A 22,128-nucleotide genomic window follows, 5' to 3' on the forward strand; every position below is an offset into this window, starting at 1 on the left:
AGAAGAGCTGATTAATAGATGCACCTTGCCAATATTCCATTAGTGAGGAGTCAGTTCTGGGTCAGCTTAGTGGTGGGTTAAATGCTGTGTCCTGTTTGTCATGTTTTTGTTTTAAAATCTCCCAGCTTTCCATAAACTTCTCCACAAAGCATGACAAACTTCATACTAAAAGGTCCAGAAAGTAAAGATCTTTTTTTTTTTTTTCCTTTTTTTAAGTTATAAAGGAGGGAAATAGGAAAATAACAGTTCTGGAAAGGGTTTAAAGTTTTCAAAGCAGTAAGAATGAATACATCAAGATAAGTTCCAGCAGACATCTCAGGCAGGACTGTCTGAGTGAGAATTCCTGTGTTTGTGGCCAATCTGATCAGTTGACTGTGAATCTGGAAGCTCCTGCAGGCAGATGAACCCACTGTACTTCGAGGACCAGACTTCTAGTCTAATATTGCTGTTAGAAAATTTGATTACCCTGCAAGTAAAGCAAAACAGGGGCCATGAAAAGTTTCCTTCTTCCTTAAGTGGATGTGAAGCAGTCTCCTTTGATGGAAAACCAAACATGGTAGTCACTTTGGTAATGAATGCTGAGTAGAAATGGAAATGTGTTAAGAACTGTTAACTTGTTCTTTGCAGCAGTGAGACACAAACAGGGATCACCAAAAGGCACATACATATTTGCCATTTTAACAGTAGGAAAAGTGCCTCTGACACTCAAGCCCTGGTGTTTGCACTGTTTGCTCTTTGCCCTACAGCCCTTAGGTTGCTGGGGCATTTGTTGCTCTAATAGAGGGGTATGTGTTTTAACATGACAGCATTGCCTTAGTGTTGATGTGTCTTCCACTCTGTTTGCCATGGGATGTTAGACAATGGGTAACTTATGCTTTTGTCAGACTATCCAACAGTTTCATAAGTTGTTTGGAATGTGCAGCCCTGCAAGTATTGAGTCCATTAATTGTTTCTGGCTTAAGCCCTAATCTTAAAAGCACTTACAGATGTAAGTAACCCTACTATTTGTAAACTGTTGGTTTGTGTTACTGTAGGATAAGGATTTTGGCTTACTACTTCTACCAGGCCTTGATGGAAAGTTCACAGAAGCTCAGACTCTCAGCAGCATTGATGAATAGCTCTGTAAGCAATGGTGAGGACTCCTAACAGTTAGCAGGGAACTGCCAAAATAAGTTGGTTTTGCTTAGATTTAAAAGTGTTGGTTGATACAATGATTCTATCACAATGCATTTTGTCTTTTGATAGGGATTTCTGGTGGGAGAGAGAAAATAACCTCTTAGATGGCTACTCCTCTCTTGAGTAGCTAAGCATTCCTCTGGCCTTTTTTTTAAGGTAAACTTACTCCACAAAGGCATTTCCTGATAACATTGCTTCAAAATTGCTTTTGAACCTGTGCTGTACTGGAACAGTGTTGGGAAGGGAGTTTTGGAGCCTAGAAATCAAAGGGACTTAAGGCAGCCTCAAAGGTAATCTGAGAGGCTCAATACATTTCTGTGAATGTGGTACTAAATGGAATGTGTATTTCTTATGATGTTATCACATGTACATATGTCACTGTTTGTTCCTCCAATATTAATGAACCATTGCTAACTCTCTTGTTAATCAACACCCACCTCCTTCTTCTATCAACACTACTTATTTTATGCTAAAATTACTGAGATATGCCTTTTGTGATATATTGAGGGAAGAATTGAAGGCACCGAAGTTTTGATCGGTATAACTATGCTGGGTATCATTGTAAACTTTAAATAATTATTTATCATGTTGTATATTACAAGCATATGTATCATCAGCTTGCTTGCTTTAGATGACTAGACTAGAGCACATGAGAGAATTCTTAGTACACTGTGCTTTTTAAGAGCAATATACTGACTGCACAGTATTTCTCCAAGACTTGATTTTTTTTCAGTTTTGCCTCTTCTCCATACACTCCTATGTTGAATTTCTTTTTTCTTAAAAAGAAAGGGAGTTGAAGAGTCTGCATTTTACCTAACTTGTGCAGGAATCTGAAAACAATTTTTCCTGAGGTAAGGGATTAGTTTTGAACACGGCCATGGTTAGGGGAGAATGCAGGAACATGACTTCCTATGGAAACAAACCTAAATGTTGTTCTCCCCCTGTCCCAGCCTACCAGCGTGACTGAAATCTATTTATTTTGTTTGCATGCCAGCTCATTTCCAGTAATGACCAAGTTCTTATCTTTTCCAAGGTGGTGTTATTGCAGTAGTTATGCATATCTGAATATCTTTGGCAGAAAGATACTTAAAGATGATGTACAGTGCAGGAAAGGAATTACAATTGCTCAGAAATCAGAACCTGGCAATGCTTATGGCTTTGGCTCCTGCAAACTGTTTTTTAGGAGGAGAGAACAGCTTGCATGCCTGTTGTAAGCATTCCAGTTGTGTGTTCCTGCCACTGTCACAAGCTGGTTCAACCAGGCTAATTCAGGGACACCTAATCTGTAGTTAGGGCTCTCTCTAAAGTACTTCTGGCAAAGCTACATGGAAAGCAGACATTCCGGATCTGTCTCCTAAAACAGTTGTTAAGAGCTGAGCTATCCAGCTGGTGTGAGATAAGCAAGTCTTTGGCTAAGTTTTGAAATAGTTGCTCACTGAATTTTGTTGCTGGATTAATTTTCATGTCTATAGTTGCCCTCAGATGGGAAAAGCACATCTTTGCTTCCTTACAATCTTACCTTTCTGGAAAGGCCAAAGGTAAAATTCTGAGAAGGCCAGGGAATGCCTGTTTTCATCCTCTTGATGTTTGAAAATTCTCACTGTTCAACTGGTTAGGATTAAAGCTTTATTTACTCTTAAGTTATAGCATCGGCTGATAAACTTTACATCATTAATCATGTATGATCAGAATCACTTCCATCCTAATGGAACAGTAGGTATGTTTGAATCATTAGATATATTCTGTCTTCCAGAAAATGCATGTCTTTAATTCCAACCATGCCCTGTTCTTCAGCTGTTAATTTGTCAGAGAAGAAACTTCCCAATTCAAACTTGCTTTGTATCCTTAGATTTTTTAATTGGTAAACACTTTTTTCATAGTTAAATGCAACCATTCTACTGTAACTTATAAAAACAAGAGATTTGTTTTGATCATGGTAGACCACTTCCTTGGATATGTTAGGGCAGGAGTACAGAAATTTGGGGTTCTGTTCTTTATAGTTTGACTGACTCTAATTTATGTAGGTGGTACTACTGTGTATTGTAGTATGTGAGCACTTAAGGGTGACTGTGGTAATTCCTGATTATTCCAAATGGATTTAGGTGCCTACAGAGACTTTTATAGCATGGAAATGGCTTTAACTCTCTCATGGAACATTAACAAAACTTAATACCTGCACATAGATTTAAGATCACTTTATGAAAACTCTACAGTGGTCCATGTAAACAGATAATGGTTTTTGTTGATTAATGCAGTTGACATTGCAACTGAACTTTGTTTCCATGTACAATACCTTTGACACATGCATGCACAAAGGACTCTCATATCTTGCTGTAAAACACTTCACTGATATTCTCGATTGTTTCAGTGTGGGGGTTATATTGCAACCCACAAATAGAAAAATTACTGAACATATGTAACCAAGGCTTTTATTTCATTATCCCTTCAGCTTTGCCATAAATGAGAGTACTAGGAGAAACTTGGATTTATGCCTTTAATCATGAACTCACTTGTAAGGGCTCTTCAAACAGGAAATTTTTCATTCCAGATGTTTTCCTCAAAATACGAAAATGGAATTTCTGTTGGAGCTCATATGGGAGCAACAACTGAGTGAAGTATCAGCCTTAATAATTCTTTTAAAAATCTAGTGACCGTGCTGAGTAATATTTAACCTTTTTTGTGAGTGCCAAAACCCTGAAATTTTAGAATTCGATTCTTTCTGGCGGGAACACTGCACAAGTATGCAAAGGTCATGAATGAAGATAATGTCTGTATTTTAAGCAAGCATTTATTATTCACTTTCTTCCAGTGTGCCTGTACTGTATGTTTTAAGCCTTTCCTCTAACTGGTAGGATAACATGCAGTTTTAAAAACACCCAGAAACTAAAATCCCTCATCATAGTAGCTGGAGCCTTAAAAGAAGCAGAAAAGGAGCAGAGGAGGACCAACAATATGTACACTGAAAATTTACCTAAATATACAGTTCTTAGAGTTGGCTGTTGGTATTTTCTGTTCTACTTCATCTCCTGCCTTACAGCTGATCTGTAGTTTTCCAGCCCCTTGGCTTAACACTGGTTACCAAGTTCCTGTTAAGTGATTAGTCCCAACTTGCTGTATAAAAACAATCTGCACCTTGGAGTTTGAATGGCATTCCTCATTCTTGCTTCTGGCAGTATTTGGAAAGAAAAGACTGGGAGAGTCCAGTGGCACCAGTGTGCGTGTCTGGATGTGTTGCTACCTTAGATCTTTTTTTGTCTAAGTGTTGAGTAGAGAGAGAGAGATAAGTGTGCTGCAAGACCCATCTTGAAAGGTGATTTATGCATAACAGACATGACTAAAAGCAAAAGATTTCTCATTTTGGAGCATAGCCAAGTAAATGAGGAGAACAAATAGTAGAAGGAAGTAAGAAGATTTAGGATTCCTAAGCTTAGTACTTGGATGGTCAAGAAAATAAAAGAGAAACATAGTGGGTGATGGAAATATAGTCTGCATGTGTGGATTTTCTCTCTTTTAGGTCAAGGATATGAATTTAGATTGGACTTCAGTGCCCTGAACTCCATTGTTACTCAGTGTAAATGTACTTTGTTGTTGAAGTTCATGCTGAACTGCATCTTTTGGTGTTATTCTGCTGTGACAGATGGAAATAAGGTCAGATCTAGTTTAGCTGGCAGTATTCCTATTTAGATGAACCATGAACCTGTGCTGTGCAATTTAATAATTAATCATTAAAAAAAGCAAGGCTTAATTCTAATGCTTTTCAGCTGAGATGATTTAAATAACTCCAGCTTCATCTTTTATTAGCATTGAATTTTTCTTTTAAAGATATGCAAAATAAAAAACAAGGACCCTTGGAGGAGGGAGATCTTATTTAGCACGCCAGTTTCCACTTCCATGTTCAGTTCTTCTCCAGACAAATAAACTTCCTATTCTCCAGCAGAGTTTTACTCTGCTGAAATCAGTCACTGAGATGTCTTTATTTTTATTAATGCAGCACTCCAGGGCTACATCTCACATCCTGAAACTGATTTTAATAAATGTAAAAGGGTGGGTTACTCATTTTCATTTTTTGTGTAATAACTGCTTAGTGGTGAAAAAGGAAGAAGAGAGGTGGAAGTAGAGTGTTGTGAATACCTTGGTCTTATCTGTTGAATTATGTCTTGTAAGACCAAAAAAAAAATAGTGGTTTGGTAGGAAGGTTCGTTTCCTTGTTCTAATTTTAACTTCAGCTACTGTAGTGATAGACATTAATCTTCATTCTAGAAACAGTCAATTTTTATAAATATAAATTTTGTAAAGACCTGTAGAATTAGAAACTACATTTTTTCCTGTGATTCCTTTCAATACCTTCATATAAATCTTATTCCAAGTTAAAATCTCTTTGAAATGGTCCTTCATATCATGCTTTATTAGCTCTTACATGATTCTACAAGACATACCATACTTCTTAAAGTTCTGACTTGAGTGAGGGACAATCCCTCTATTGGTAAAATATTCTAGAAAAATATTCTATTTGTAAAACTTGTTAAGAATCTGCTATAAAGTAAAAAATGTTGGTTTAAATGCCACATCCTTACAAATTTCTCCTAGTTCCCCTTAACTTCATCAGAAGTTGCTTGCATGCATCTAAATGCTGAGGTTGGCATTCAAACCAGAAAACAGTTACTTGAGAGCCAGTTCCTGCAACCAAGCAGCAGAGGCTTAAAATATTAGTCTCTAATCTTGTGACAACCCTACTAAAAAGAGTAAATCATTACCTTGATGTTGCTTAACAGTAATTCTGTTACAACATGGCACATAATGCTTGGTTTCTCTTACACCAAGCTGGAGCTCTGAAGGAACTCAGTTCAATGTATTACAATTGCAAGACAGCTGTTTCCTCAAGTGAGAGCATCTCTTATCCTGGAGCATTGTGGTATGATTTTATTGCAGAGATGGCATAGGTTGTTACTGAACATTTTTTTTTTGCATTACATGCTCTCCTAAACCTTTTACACAAATGTAGTAATCACACTGTTTTGACCAAGCATATGTACTGAAGTCAGCTTCTGGTATGTCCTTATATTGATAAAACTGTACACTTTAGATACATAGTTTTGTGTAAGAGCTATCCATCTTTCTTTTTCTTGTGTTCTGTACTTTCCTGTATTCCTGGAAGGATTAGCATTTTTTTCCTACTTTTCTTCTGATAATGATGTAGAGAGAAATTTAGCACAAGGAAACCTGGACTATGAGCCTGCAGGTCCTATTGACAGATGAAAGGCTTATAATTAGCTAATTTAAAACTGATCTGTAAGCTTGACTAATCAAAATGAGGCACTTTGAGCTATGTTTGGGCAGAAAAGTGACCTGAATTGCACAGCTGCTGAGCATCTGCAGCTGTTAATTGCCTTTAATCAGTCAGGCTTAAACACTCAAGCTTTCCACTGTAATTTTTCAGTCAGTTAATCAGACTCCACTGCATGCCAGGTAGGCACATTTCCAAAGCACTGTGCATTTTTTAGTGAGCAAAGTGGGATTTGTGCACACAGACTCTTGTACATGTTGTGTGGAGAAATACACTTTCTTCTGTCAAAGTGGGGTGTACCACATATAGGAACATGGGACAATCAATCCTGTGCAGGACAGTCTTTCTGTCTAGGAAAGAGTGCTTACCTTCAATATTTAACTGGGGCCTTGCATTAAGACTGTAAATAGGTGAATACACTCATCAGAATGCTAACCAGAAGGCAGAATACCCCCATTGCAGGAGGGGCATACAAGTCTTGCTTATAAGGTTAGTAGTTTTTTCTTCCCCCTAAAGAGCTGGAGGTAGAAAACCACCTTGAAAAATACTAGTGAGCTTGTATGCAACAGAGTTGTCATCCTGGCTTTGGGAGAACCCAAACAAATAATATGATGCACAGTCTGGCACAAATGTATTCTGGTCCTGCCACCAATATACTTGTGTGGGTACTCTTACTCAGGAGTAAATTAAGCATGGCAGACTGCTAGGGTTATGGTAGATAAATACTTGGTGTGTGACTGTGCACTGGGGGAGGAGAGGAAATCTGGAAGGGAAAGAGGAATATTTTAAATGTATTCTTCATGTTTAAACTAGGAGAACAGAGTTAGATAGCCAAACTGTTCTCTAGCCATGTAGAAGAAATTACTGTATTTGTGGGAAGCTGTTATGGGAAGAACTCACAGTGAAATTCTTTTTTCCTTCAGAACTCAAAGCCTCAGTGAGTCATCTGCCTCCTGCTTTCCCCCCAGCCCTCCTCCTCCCCCCACCCTGAGAAAAATAGAAAAAGCCCTTATTTTTGTCCTTTGGCAAATACCACAGCTGTTGTGAAGAAGGTTGTAGTTCAGAACACCACTGATCCCAGTGTGTGAAGAGGCCCATTGAAGCATTGTCAGGGGCATGAGTGGATTTGTTGAATATCACATCTTCTGCTTTGAGGTAAAGATAACCTTTCTAACAGTGATGGAAACAATACTGATCAGATGGAATACCATATTTCCAAATGTACGCGGTACTAGATGATATCAAAGTGATTAAGTCTGGAAACTTATCTGTGATGTTGGCACTGTGCCTGCTGTGCCTCTGCTGCCAGGCTGTTTCCCTGCTCCTTCAGTGGAGAGCAGTTGTGTTCCTCCTCCTCTCTGCAGGCTGGTGTCTCCTCTGCTTAGCCAGGAGAAATGAATCCTAGAGAAATGAGAGGACTGCTGGGGGTAGAAGGATATCTTAGTGGGAGAGAAGGGTGTCACAGTGCTGCTGGTGCCACCGGTGCGCTTGCACTCTGGGATTTGGCTCCCCAGCAAAATTGGGTTGGCAGGTGGCAAGAACTTAGTGACAAATCTGTTAATGACTGATGATGCACTAAATGCTGGTCTAATGGGCTTATCATGCTACTTAACAATGACTTGTTAGTAGGAAACTCAGTGCTGGGCAAGTGAACTGGGAGTTGGGTCTCTTCTTCTAAGTTGGAGATCATACTCCAAGGACTGTGGCACTTGATTGATGAGCTTTGTTTATGGAGACAAAGCCAACCAGAAGGAATTTGCATCAGTCTTTGCTATGAAATCTGGCAACTAGAAGTATTTTTGCTTGAAACTCTTAATTTGGCAACTTTACACAATTCCCTTCCTTCCTGGAGTGTTCTCTTCCGTTTTAGATAGCAAAGAACATACTAATTAGATGTTTCTATTTAATCTTTGTTTCTATGACTATGCCATTTTTATCTTTCCAATCAACATACTGAGTAATTTGCCTGCCACATGTTACTCATCCCCTGTAATTTTTGTAGCTCTAAGGAGATGAAGTGCATGGCCTGGTGGAATTTTGCTCTAAATGTGATTGCTCGTTTGTGTTAATTGAGAAGGTATATGGAAGAAACACACCTGACATATGGATCAGGAGTTGTGAAGTGTCATTCTCACAGAAACAAAAGTTGTGGAAGAGCTTTGTCTCCCACACAGTCTTTACCAGTTGTAGCAGTGGCATTGAGCAGGCTTCCTTTTTTTTTTAGTTTCTTATTGTTGGGTTTTTAGGTTTTTGAGCAACTCACAGATAAAGACCAAATATTAACTTGGACTGATGCTTGACCATGAGTCCACATAAAAAGCAAATACAAACTTGATCTGTTCCTAATAGTTCTGTGTTCAGAAGATAAACTATATCACTGTTCACTGTGTAACCTTTAGTCACCTAAGGGCTGATGTTTTTATGTTGTGTATTTCAGCAAGATTACCTAGAGAAAGAAGGAACTTTGTATTAGAATGAAAAGGGTTGATGGTAGTGTTCTGTAGAACAGCCAAAATAGCAAATGAATGGTGAGTCCTGGAGAATAACTCCTTGTTGTTTCTGACTGAACAAATTTAATTTCCAGCCAAGTGGAATGAAAAATAAAGAAAAATTATACAGCATTCCAAAGGAGCAAAAAATGTGAGCCTTGAGATTTCAAGGTATAAAGTATGTAGCAAGAACTCTTTCAAAAATTCTCCTGTCCTTTCTGATGAAAGGCTCATTTTTTCACATTCAGTTAAACTATAACTGGTGCAGCCTTTGCACTTGTTATTCTTGACTGTACTGTGCCAGCTGCTGGTTCTCTGGTAGACTGCACAGGAGAGGAAGTGGCACTGGAGCAATGGATATGACCCACAATGAGTTTATGATTATGTTAATCTTTGCTAATCTGTGATGATGCCAAATTTAGAAATTTTTCATCAAATTCTGTAGACAAAATTGTTTTAATTGTTTTAATATGTAATGGGATAATTTTAGTTTGAAGTGTTGGGATTGTTAGGTTATGTTCTGTTGGAGAATTAACTGACAGAAATTGGAAATTAACTCCATTATCTTGGAAATGTGTTTCATTAAAATGCTGGCTTGCTATTTAAAAATAAATTATTAGAATGCATGAAAGATTGTCACATGCTTTCTGGAAGAAGGGAAGGCTTTTTGGACAGTGTGCAATGCACTTGTAATGCTTTCTAGTACACCTCTAAAGCTGAGAGTTCGTTTTATGGCTGTGCATATAAACGTGTTATCAAAGTGCAGCTGTACTTTGATGGTAGTGTTCTGTAGAACAGCCAAAATAGCAAATGAATGGTGAGTCCTGGACAATAAGACTCCTTGTTAGACTGTATTGCAGTACAGCTGTACTCTGATATAGTTACTATGTGCAGTTTTTTAGAGGATGTTGTGTATCAGTCTGTATGGTTTCAAATACGAAATAAAATATCACAAATAGCATTAAATATTTTTAAAGTGTGCAGAAAGAGCACTTTTCCCTTGAAGTTCAGCTTTTGAAGACCTTTTATTTTGTGGTGGCTGTAATGCACACAGCTGAATCAATGGATCTGTGACATGTACGATGTGTCGTTTGGCTTGGGTCTGGGTGAAATGCTGCTGTGTTTACTAGACAAAGATGTCAGCTTTGATTACTTAGGTTGAAACAGGACTAATGCCATTGACCCAAATTCCTGAATTTTCTTTGTGCAAGTGAAATCCAGCTTCAGCTCTTCATTGTGTACAACAAGTGACTTGTATTTAGAATGCCTTAAGATTACCTAGGGTATGTATAGCAGGAAGAGATTGTATAAATATTGTAAAAGCTTTTGCTGGAAATGTTGTATGGTCCATATGAATTCTGTGTAGGAACAAAACTTGGAAATGAAAGAATGCTGTACAGACTCCTTGGACATAATGACTATTAGTTCTAGGCAGTGCACAAAACATAAGATTTTGGAGGTCATGAAGAAGGAAACCCTTCTGTCATAGTCAATTCATCTCTGTAAAGAGTCTGGCTGCACTGATTTAAAAGAGCTTTTCAAGAAAACAGTACAACAAAGAATGGTGCACAAAGGCCATGTATTCTTTGTAGTTTATCCTGCCAAGAAGAAGGGTTGCTGAAGTTTGTAACATACACCATTTCTTGAAGAATTAAATATATATGTATTTTTATATATGTGTGTGTGTTTCTTTTTTGTCTGTAATAAAGAAAAGTAAGTTTTGGAGGTGAAAAGTCACTGAGGCCAGGAATAGGAATAGCTGTGTGGAGTCAGATCTGAGGAGTGCTAGCTGAAAAGTGTAAGAACTGGGCACAGATACAGAATATTCTTCCAGCCAAAGAACTTGCAGCTCAGGGGCTTACTGGTGTCATTTTGAAGTACCAGAAGCTGAAATCTTGGGATCTGAGATGGATTTCTGTATTTCCAGTTTCTCACTTGCTGTGCAGTAAGCAAGATGCACTATGCCTTTTTTCTTTTTTTTTTCTGTTCTTTGTTTGTTTTTCTTTTTTTTCCTTTTGAATGCAGCTCTACAGCTTTGGAGACATAGGTCAATGTCAGGCTAATCCTTGCTCTTAGAGTTCATTTAAACAAGATTGAAGGGGAATGAATTTTTTTCCTTTTGGTCATAATTCTGAAGCAAGTAGTGATTTCCGTGAAGAAATGATAATATAAAAGGCCAATGTCCAGATTGTCTTGTAGAAGAAGCATGTGATTATACATTTTCATGGTTAAGTGATATTAATTGACCGTTTCCTCTGATGTCCTCCAGATTAGAACTGTTTACTGCTCTCTTTCTGACCCAGTTTTGTGGTGCACATTTGTTTTAATTTTAAAATCTTAAAATCCCAACTACACGTGACGTGGTGTTCGTAATTAAATTCTGCTTTTGTAGAAAGTAAGCATGATCTTAGAGAGATTTTTTTCTTTCTGGTGCTCATTAAAAAACAAACCAAAACAAGATCCCATCAAAACTCAAAGGTAATATTTACCAAAGTGGTGAAATTCACAGTAACCTTAAATGTTGGTTATTCTAAACCGTGCTCCCACCTGTTTCAGTCCTTTGATCTAGCATTTTGTGAGGAAGGAGTGGCAAAATGCTTCCATTTTACAACATCCTTTGGAAATGGATGAAGAAGTTTGTATCGTGATTTTAAGGGGAACAATCATTGGAATCAGAGTAAAGAATCCGTGTTTCTGGTACACCTACTCACTTGCATGAGATTTTCAGCACCAGGAGCTTCAAAGCTGCTGGAGGTGGGGACAGTCCATTAGCAATACAGCCCAGTTGGGCCTTCTAATTCTATAAATTACACTTGCATGGTTGTTAATTTATTCTGATATTCTGGTTCATAGTCAGAGTTTCCAAGTATGAAAACAGCAACCTCTGAGATGCTTCACTGCATAGTTCTTTCAAAACCCATACCACCTACTGTGTTGGACAGCAGCGAAGTATGGAGTGACCCTTTGCAGTTACACTGTGTCTTTAAATTGTATCACATAGTCTCTTTACAAGCAAAATAAAAGTAGAAAATGTTTGGTTTGTTTTGTTTTTCCCGGGTCTGGCAGAAGTCGAGCTTCCCCTTTGGTGCTGGCTGCAGCAGGTACATTTTCATAACTACGAGATTGCTGCAGTTCACCAGGAGAGGGACACGCAGGCTTGAAGGACTCTCAGATGACAGGACCAAATGCTGCCTCTAAAGCAGGGCTTGCTGCATTTCTTTAGGATTCAATTAGTAGCTTGTTATTGGGGTCAGCAAGAGAGATTATGAATTTACTCATTGCAGGGTTTTGCTGATAAACATTCAAAAGGACTTTGTCTATAAGCTTTATGTGGTTTTGTTGGTTTTAGTATCCTACGACAGGAATACTTTAAAATGGCTTGTATTCAGTAATATTTTCGTTGATTTGCATATGCATCCACACAAAATACTCTTTTAACTGGCACTTATAGTCTTGGACCTAAGTTATCTTAGTCTTTTACAAGCACAGTATACAATGAACTGATGGATGTTGTATGTCTTGCCAGAAGGCTTTAGTACCAGAAAATGGTAGAAAATGGTGAACTCAAGTGTAGGCTGCTAAGGTGGGTTTTTCACCTTTCTTTTTTTTTTTCCCTTGGACTCTTGATGTACTTGAAATCAATTTAAGTAAAATTGTAAGAGAACAGGAAAATATATTTCCTAACAACAGACTTAACTTTATATGGCAAGATGTCTGCTGGGTAAATGTACCTGCCAGATATGGACAGAATGGATATTTGTCTCCTTCTTATAAATTTCTGAAAGCCTTTATTTAGGTGTTGCTTTTACCAAAGTTCAGTGGTCTGCCAGCTTAAATGCTTAAAGCTGTTTTGACATCTAAGCAGAAGTTGTTTTGGAGTCCAACAATGCTTCCTAATTTATCAGCTATGAGTACCTTAGTGATAGAACTGTATACAGTTCATCACAAACCAGCCTTGCAGTAAAACTGTTTGAACAGTAACATCTTGGAATCAAAAACATCTGCCAAGGAAATAAATCACTTGTGGAAAGTCCCACTTTCAGTGTCTATGTATATTTGGGGAACTCCCTTTGTAGCTGTCTGCAGGAATGGGACTTGGGCAATCATGTTTGTACTTCTGCTCAGTTACGTGATTTTTTTATTTTTTTTTTTAATCTATGTTCCAGTTTAAATTGTTCTCCAAGCCCTGATGAAAGATAGAAGCTGATCACAACCATAGCAGCATTTACAGTCTTTTTTACATGGACCTTGTATATGGGTAACAGGAACAACGAATGTGTCCATCTAATTTGAATAGTAAATGAAAGTAGAGTCTTGGTAATGTGACTGAATTTATTTTTAAAAATAAAAAGCACTCAAAAAAACCCACCCAACCAAAAAATCCAAAAACACAAAAAAAAAAAAAAAAGAAAAAAAGAAAAACAGCAAAATACTTTAAGAACTTGCATTCTACTTTGAGTGTTACTTGTAGCAGATTTTACAGGTGTGGTCTGACTGGCATAGACTTGACCCAGTTACCTTGCTGGGTGAAAGCTCCTTTACAGTTGCAGGGGGGGTGCTTTTGATTCAGTAGAAATCCTTTAAACTTAACTTGAAAAACTACACATAAAAAAATTGCCAACATAGAAAATTATGCTGAAATAACTGTACTGATTTTAATTCAATCCTTGTTTTGTAGAACTATTCTGTTTGGAAAAGACCTCTAAGATCATCAAGTCCAATGTCAACCTTGCACCAACACTGTGTTCACCACTAACCCATGTCCTCAAGTGTCACATCTACATGTAGTTAAATACCTTCAGGGATGATGACTCCACTTTCCTGTGCAGCCTGTTCCAATGCCTGATAACCCTTTCTGTGAAGAAACTTTTTCTAATACACAATCTAAACCTCCTCTGGTGCAACTTGAGGCCATTTCCTCTTGTCCTATCACTTGTTACCAGGTAGAAGAGACTGCCCCCCACCTGGCTACAGCCTCCTGTCAGATAGTTGCAGAGGGTGATAAGGTTCCCCCTGAGCCTCCTTTTCTCCAAACTAAACAATCCCAGCTCCCTCCTCATAGGACTTTTGCTCCAGCCTCATTGTCCTTCTCCTGACATGCTCCAGCATCTCAATATCTTTCTAGTAGTGAGGGACCCTACAATATATTATTATAAAATCTTGCCATATTTTTCGAGGTTAGCTGATATAAGAGAATCTGTTAAATGATAATGTTCTTATTCTGAGTTTGCAGAAGGTTCTTGTCTTCCAGCTATACGGTCTAATTTTCTTTTTTAGAAACTATGCATGTACTGCAAATACTTTGTGACTGTACATTGTTTTACAGGTGTTTGACAAACTGAACATTAACCATTATCCCAAAATCAAAGTTGTGATATCATCTTCTGGGGCGTGTGCCAAGCTCTTTGGTGATACAATCACAAAAAGTTCTGGCTTTATTTTAACATTGATAGGCTCTTTCTCTGAGGTATGGCTTATTTATTGCAGACCACTGCTGCTGGGCTTATTTTGAAGTTCCAAGCCAACGATATGTCTACAGATGTTCAGAGTTCAAGAGCCAGAGGGGTATAAGTAGCAATTTGGAAGCTTTTTGATCTGAAGTGTTTCTTGGGTTTAGATTGAATATATATTGTCAAGATTTCAGCTACTTTTTTACTACACATAATAAAGAAGTAGAAATATTAGGACTTCTTCAGCTCTTCTGAAGTAAGCCGAAGGAAGCAATGATAGTTGAAGTTTAAGGAATAGGAATTCTTTTGGCATTGAAAGAGGATTTTTGGAAATTTTGGCCTCATTTCTGCCCTTTGTTGCAGATTTATTTTTTTTATATGATAATGCTGCAGTTCACCCAGCAGAAGTAGTTCTGATGTGTAGTAATTTGCATTTTCACAAGATTGCCTTACTTAGCAGATGAAGGATTCAGGCTAGTGATTTGCACTTGCTCCTTTACAATCTGCAGTTGTGAAGCATACAGTTGACAAATATATCATCTCTCAATACAGTGGAGGTTTTCCCTGTGATCTACTTGGGACTACACTACTTTGGTAGAATTAATAAAATAATAAGACTTCTAATAATCTACTCCTGATCCAAGCTTGGTTAAGTCAGTGAAGGATTAACAGAATGTGACCTTCCTTAATGCCTTCCTATACTGTAGGCTTTTATGGAAATATATAATGTGTGAACCTTACGTTATTCTCAGTGGAACATGACTACTGAGCTGACCTCTTGCTGCAGCTGAAAGAAAGTGGGTTTCGTGCTGTTTTAATTTTTTTTGTTGCTTTGTTCATTTCCCTGCCTCGCCTGTTGCTGTGCTCTTCCTGGGCTGCTTTTATTTGCAGTCCATTCTTGCAGTTTCCTGTAAATTTGTCGGCAAGAGGAAGCTCTTGCTGCAGAGACAGCTCAGCCCTGCAGCGAGACTGGTGAATTTATACCGGTGTTTTACTGCTCTTGTGTTCCATTAACTAATGATAAGTAGGATTGCTTTCTTCTGCCAGCAAGAGCTGTTCCTAACAATGGCAGAGAGGATTGGCTGACTTCCTGGGACAGTGGCCCTGCTGGATTGAAATCCAAATATTGGTTCCAGATGCTTTGGTTGCTCCTTTTAAGGCTATCTGAGTGATGTCTTATAATGTTAAAGAAATGAGGCAACTCCTTTGGAGTGGAATTCTCCCTAGGCTAGCTTGGTGCAAGGCTGCTCCTCATGACTAACTTTTGTGGGGACAAATGAAGGTTAGTGGTCTGAAAACCATATACCAAAGGTCCATGCATAACAAAATTTTGCTTTGTGAAGGATATATATAATACTCTTTCACTTCTCTGACAGATGTATCAATCAAATCCATAAAGCTTTCATGTCTCTTCAGGCTTCTTGTTTGCAATTTTGAAATGCAATCCTTCTGATGAATGTTTGGTTTAGAAATTAAGCTAAATTTTCATTCTGCCAAAACTGTAAAGCATCTAAATTTGTGCTGTCCCTTGGTGGAACATCAACCTGTGTGTGTGAAATGGTTTCTATTTTGACTCTGGGACCATCTTGATAGTGTTGGAAATCACCAGAGAAGTCAAAATGGGATCTTGGAACTTGAAATGAAAAGTCCTGCTGCATTTGAGTGCCGAAATGAGGAAAGGAAGGGGACAGCATCAGAAAGGTTAGAGTGGAAAAGCAGTATATCAGGAACATGTGTTGGATAAAGGAGACTTAATTTATTGAGGCCAAAGAGCATGGTACTATAAGTTGTAGAGTTTGGAGGGAAGATCCAAGACTTAAGTGTGTCACAGCAGAAAAGGGAAAGAGGAACTGAAGTTTTTTTTCCAGTGTTACATACACTCAAATGCTGTAATTTTGATTGTAGTTTTATTACTGAGGCAGAGATAAAACTTTCAAAGATGCTAATGCAAGCCTAGAAGAGTATGCTTAGGTAGAGAACTTAGAGAGGAAAAAAATACTTTAAAGCAGTGTGTGTTAATAATTAAAGTCTAAGGGGGTAACTGATATTGCAGCAAATAAGGCTTCCCCTTCCTATAGAGCATGGCTGTGGAAGGGATGCAGATGGATGCTCTATGGTGAGAGAACTGCTTTTCTAGCTGATACAGCCATGACCAGTACCTGAAATGTTATTTTCTTTTGTGCTTTGACTGTTGGGTAGTTTACAGAAAGAGATGATGTTGTATAGAGACTTCTTCTTCCTTCTATTTTAGGATACAAATTCACATCCATTTCCCTAAAAATACACGAAGTAAACTTTGCTTAACATACTTACACTTTTGTCCATCATTCAGAAACTTGCTAGTTGGTTTTGTCTTATTTGAACTTTCTTGCCTATGATGTTGTTTAATTCCAGACAAATCAGTGAAACACTTGAATCCTTTTTAGAACTCCATATGAAAATAAGTGTAAAAACAATGACGTTTATTTATCATCAGTTGGTGATATTCATCCTGTAGAATTGTGCTTTGCAAGCCTCTTGAATTTGAATTTTATTGTCTTTTGTGGCAATGTACGGGCAAGACTTGCTCTAAAGCACATCTATGCCTCAAAGTCTTTCAAAATGACTGTTTTGATTTTTCTTGGGTTGAGGAGGGAAAGAACAAGCTCCAACTATGGGGGAGAAAACATGAAATACTCGTCACAGTTCTGTGGTGCAGTGCAGGTACCTGAGGCACAAGCTCTTCAGGAGCACAGGCAGCGTTTCTGACCTGTGCCTCTGCCATTGTGAGAGCCTGAGAACACTGTAAGACAAGAGGACGACTTTCTTTGTCTCCCATAGGAAAGTGGTTGATTGAAAGGTGAGTAGGAAGAAAAGTGAGCGCTGGAAAATCCCCTCTGCTTTCTAGCTCGATGTCTGGCAGAGCTTTGAGGTATGCAGGACTTGATTTATAACCTCTTCGGGAAGCCGGGAAATCTGACACAGACAGTGCTGCCCACTGACACTGGGGGAAACAGGAAGCAGCAGAGGAAACAAGTCATTGCCTCGGCGTCACTTTTGGCCCCAGCTCAGTGCAGATGCACAAGCGGTTGGGGCAGGGTTTCTTTCCCTTTTGTGTGGACTGCAACAGCAGCTTCGCCGGCACGTTCAGCCGGGCAGTACCCACGGCAGGGTGAAGCGCAGGGATGTTCCTGTCATGCCTGAGGGGGGTCACAAGTTATTAATGGCTTTGTCATCACAAAGGAAACAATCTTTCGGTGAAACTGCCAGCAGGAAAACTATGTGTCGATCTGGCAAGGTCACCAGGTTAGTGCTTTCTGTGGCTTGTATTTCTGTCATCTTTTCTCTTTAAGGTAGAGAGCAGGCTACAACTGAGAGTAGAATATGGTCTCTGGGGTAAAATACTTTTAACTCATGCAGAAAATTAAAGGATAAATAATTGGAGGGTGTTGGTTGAAAACTTTTGCCAGAAAACAAAAGCAAGTTGAAGCAAGTTAAACAGAGTAAACTTACTCAAAACAGTGTATCTCAGTCAGGCTTAGTTCTCTGTTCCCTTTGTCTTGTAAGATTTATTTGACTTCACAGTGCTTGTACTGTGCTATTAATCTTTCTGAGAAACTATTGTGAAAGGGGCTGTTAAGTATTAAGAAATGGAATGTGTAGCCAAAAAACTGGGAGAGATATGGAAGAGTATTTCAGAAGTACTGGAGACTAAGTGGACAAGAGACTTGAAAATTCTGCAGAAAGCAGCCTTGGGAACAGCTGGTAAATGTTTAGGTGGTTGAATCAGAGAACTCATTTTTGCTCAGAATCGATGAGAGCACTCTAGGGGAAGCTTTCATTTTACAGTTTTGCAGTATGCAATGCTGCCTCTGTTTTGGTAAAGCGTTTTGTAGAGACTTCAGTCTCCCTCTGCATAATAGGAGGAATACATTCAGCTCTATAAGTTATGGATTATATATGTCATGTTGTATGTAAGTTATATATTCAGAAGGAAACTAGCATCTGGCTTTGTTAGGTTTTACTTTCAAAACAGAATTTATAGACTAGAGGTTATGAGATACTACAGAGTTTTAAAAGTTCTCAGACACAATTGGTATAGAGGTAGTTGTTAAAACTTCAGGTTTAAAGCAGCTTTGGAGGCTGCTTTTTATTTTTTCCAGCATGACCAAACTGGGCTCCAGGACAGACCATAAATATTATTATAACAAGTGAGAACTTTTAATACAGCTTTTGGCAGCTGTAGTTTCAGAGATGAGGGTAATGTTTTTTTCACGCCTATATACTGCAAGATGTGGAGATGATCATATCTGCCATGTGTTCTGCTGAAGTTAAGCAAGACTGAGGACTTGTGGCTTTTCCAGATGCAATCCTTAATTGAATCAGCTTGTACTTGCTTTAATTGGGCTAAATGCCAATAGTTCTTAAGGCCAAGAGGGATAAGTGCTCTTCTATAATGTAATCCAGATTTTAATGTGGCAGAATTTTACTTTTACTCATGGAAGGACTTTTAGCCTGTAAAATTATGCCCTAGCCTCCAATCTCGCTATTCTAACTGAGAGGATATGTTAAAATTGCCTCACAGATGTGAATGCATCTGGTTCCTAGGTGAGTGGGAAGAAGAATAATGTGTGTGGCTATTTACTAGAAGCTTTCAACCAAATACTGCATGGGTGATGTTGCCTTTTGTTTGTAGCAGAGGACCACTGTCAGAGACAGCTTTGTCTTAGCTCTAGTTGCACATTGTGGGCCCTTCCTGGTAACTTCCTTGTCAGCTCCATGGAAGAGACTCTGCTTATGCACCAGGAGTGAAAATATGTGCTGGGATCTTTGGCTTGTAGTGCAAGAATATAACTGCATCAGAAACAACTTGGAAATATCTTTCTATTCTCAATGATGCCAAAGTTAACAGGCTCTGCAGTGACTTCAGTGCTTGCTATTGTGCATACCTGGTAATGCAACATTGATCTGTTCTTCAAGTAATGTATTTAAAAAATTATAAGAGGAATATCAAGAACAGAAGGAACCAATTCAGTGAGCTAAAGACTGTAGATGCTAAGACCAGAAAAATCTTTAAGAGCTTCCATTTTTCCTTCCTCTCTCCCACCCCTGCAATGAAGATCCTGAAGTTACATAGTTTTGACAGCTTTCTCCCAGCAGCATGATGCAAAACAGCGTCATCTGTCCTTACAGAGTTGTTTTCTGCAGTCAAGAAAAGAAGAAAAATCTGCCTGGGACTAGATTTCAAGTACTTAAATGGATTTTAGAAGCCTAACTCAAAGATTTCAACTCCGAATACGAAAGTCCTCCCTAAGGTGTCTGCAGTGTGCCAGCAAATGAAAGTGCTTGAGGAGCTAAAGATATGATGGGGAGTGCTATAAGCCACAATGAAATCCAGATAATAGGCTTAGCAGCTTCTAAATCTCTTGAAAAGCCTGGTGTATTAGGTGGGCTCTTTAGCTCAAGTAATGTGTACTTGGTTGCATGGAGTTCAGCCATGTCTCCTTTTATTCAGTTAGCTGGATTGGAGAAGTTCTAAGTTTTGCTCTCTATTCTCAGGACTGTTTTATTGTAAGTAGTCAGAAGAAAGAAATGAATGTAGATAGAGGAAGCAGAACCTGATACTCTGCTGTCCTTTCCCCTCAGTTAAATCCTGTAGTCATCACACTGTAGAAGTGGCTTTATTTTTTTTTTCCCTCTGCTTGCTCCTCTGCTTCTGTGATTTTTTTTTTATTTTTATTTTTTTCCTGTCTTCCTGAAATTCTGGCTTTTCAGGTGGGGAAGAAAATGTCCATCCAGGCATGCTTTAGTGAGTAGTCTGACTGGTGTACTCCTGTACAGAAGGCCAGTGTGACCTAGACAAATATTTCTGTTTTCTGTATTTACCTAGGGTGTCACACACTTGTTCCCGGTGTTTGGCTTCCTAGAAATTTCAGCTTACTGGTTGTTTTGGGTAACTTCTCTGAAACATTTAACTCTGCCTCTTCTGATAGCTTTTCAACCTAAGAACATAACACTGAAACAGTTTTACACCATACTCTATGTACTTAAGTCCTTTCTTGTTCTGGTCTTTGTAGTAGAGGCACACAGGATTTCAAGAGCCATGATGAACTTGAAACTGTTGGATGGCATTGAGACTAAAGTTAGAGTTAGTTCAAGAAAAGTGGCATCAGAGTGTATTTATCTGAATGAAAAGATTCCACTTTCACTTAATCTTTTCTCTGAACAGAACTAGAAACAGACTGAAATAATCATAAATTAATTTTTAATGTTTGAATGTTGATGAGCGCATCTTAAAAGAAGAATTTGGCCTAGGACTTGTCTTTGCATTCCCTATTTCAAGGAAATTACTCTTAGCAGTGCTGCAGTGTCAGCAGCCAGCTGGGTAACACTCTCCATTTCCCTCACTTAGACTTTTCTGCAAGATGTGGAGTAACAATTTGAAGGATTTGCTGGGGCGGGGTGTTAACTTCTGCTGCTATTCTTTGTTTTACTACTGTTCTTAAAAGCTTTAAGTATGTGAGTAGCCCCTTCTTGGACCTGTTAATACATTGCTGGTGCTAGACATTTCACTGTGGGGGAGGAAGAGGAAGCAACAACTCAGCTTGGAAAGATCTCAGTCATTTAATAAGAACATGGAGGAAGCAGCAGAAGGAAGGATACAGCTGAATACAACAAAAGTAACTTAGCTTTTGGTAAGGAGGAAAGTCATGGGGGAAAATTTGGAAACCATGATGCCTTAATGTGTCTGCTGTGAAAGCCTTTCTAGTGCCTTGGGTCCTACCTCCTCTGGTTGTGCCTGCTTCGTAACACTGGGGACCAAAACCTAATTTTTGTGATTAAGTTTTTTAGGCTGCCTGAAGAATTTAGTTTAGTTCAAATTCTCCTGGTAGAAATTACTAGGAACTTCTACCCTTTCCCACAAACACATCATCAGCAAGGGCAAGCAGTTAGATCTGAATCCTGTGCTGATCCACCTAAAGATCCATTGCCGGGCGTTTCTCTTTTTCCTAACACATATTCAATGGATGTGTGCTCTGCTGTTGCACTTAATCCCTCAAAAAACCTGCAACACTTCCTCGTTCTTTTCAGTATAGGAACTTCAGTTGCCATCTTAGGCTGGAGGGAAAAGTGCTTGGGCAGGGCTTTGTGCTGAGGCTCTTGGATTCTGTGCTGAGCCTCCCTGTTGACCTCCCTTACTGTCCTTTTTGGGTAAAGGAGAAGCAAACAAGATCCATTAGATTTCAGTCCTCCACTGAAAGCTTATCAGTTCTAAACCATCATTCCTTGATCAGAAATTAATTAACTGGAACTTCATTAGTTTGCCTTTTACCAGCAAAGGTCTCTAGCCCTACACCTGAAGATAAAAGACCCTTTTATGTCTAGGTCAAAATTCCCATTCAGTCCACGCATGATTTCTTTTCTCTATTACCCAGTAGGATTTTTAGCCTAGTTCTGTCACCATTTGAAGAAAAAGAGGGCTCATAGTTATATATCAGAAAAAGCTGCTACCTAAGAAACTAATCTTTTTGGTTTAAGATGACAGCAGAAAGAGTGGTAACTGCAAAGGAGCTTGGAGCATGGCATTAATGATTGGTATATAAATTAAATGGAAGCCTGCAGCAATCTGAGATGAACTTCATTTGCACAGGATATTGTGGCATATAATATCTGGTATGAGATTATATACTAATCTTTTCATTCAGAATAAAACATGTAAATATCAGGAGTAGGTAGTATTAGATACTTC

At 38.6% G+C, this 22,128-nt stretch overlaps 1 protein-coding gene across 1 annotated transcript in view; it reads left to right on the forward strand.

Moving 5' to 3' along the window:
* The window catches only part of SH3BP2 (SH3 domain binding protein 2), a 36,000-nt gene that overhangs the window by 1,851 nt on the left and 12,021 nt on the right, over positions 1-22,128 (forward strand). The window lies entirely within an intron of this gene.

Source organism: Manacus vitellinus, unplaced genomic scaffold, assembly GCF_001715985.3.
Source record: "Manacus vitellinus isolate BGI_N305 unplaced genomic scaffold, ASM171598v3 scaffold_0_pilon, whole genome shotgun sequence".
Classification (NCBI taxonomy): domain Eukaryota; kingdom Metazoa; phylum Chordata; class Aves; order Passeriformes; family Pipridae; genus Manacus; species Manacus vitellinus.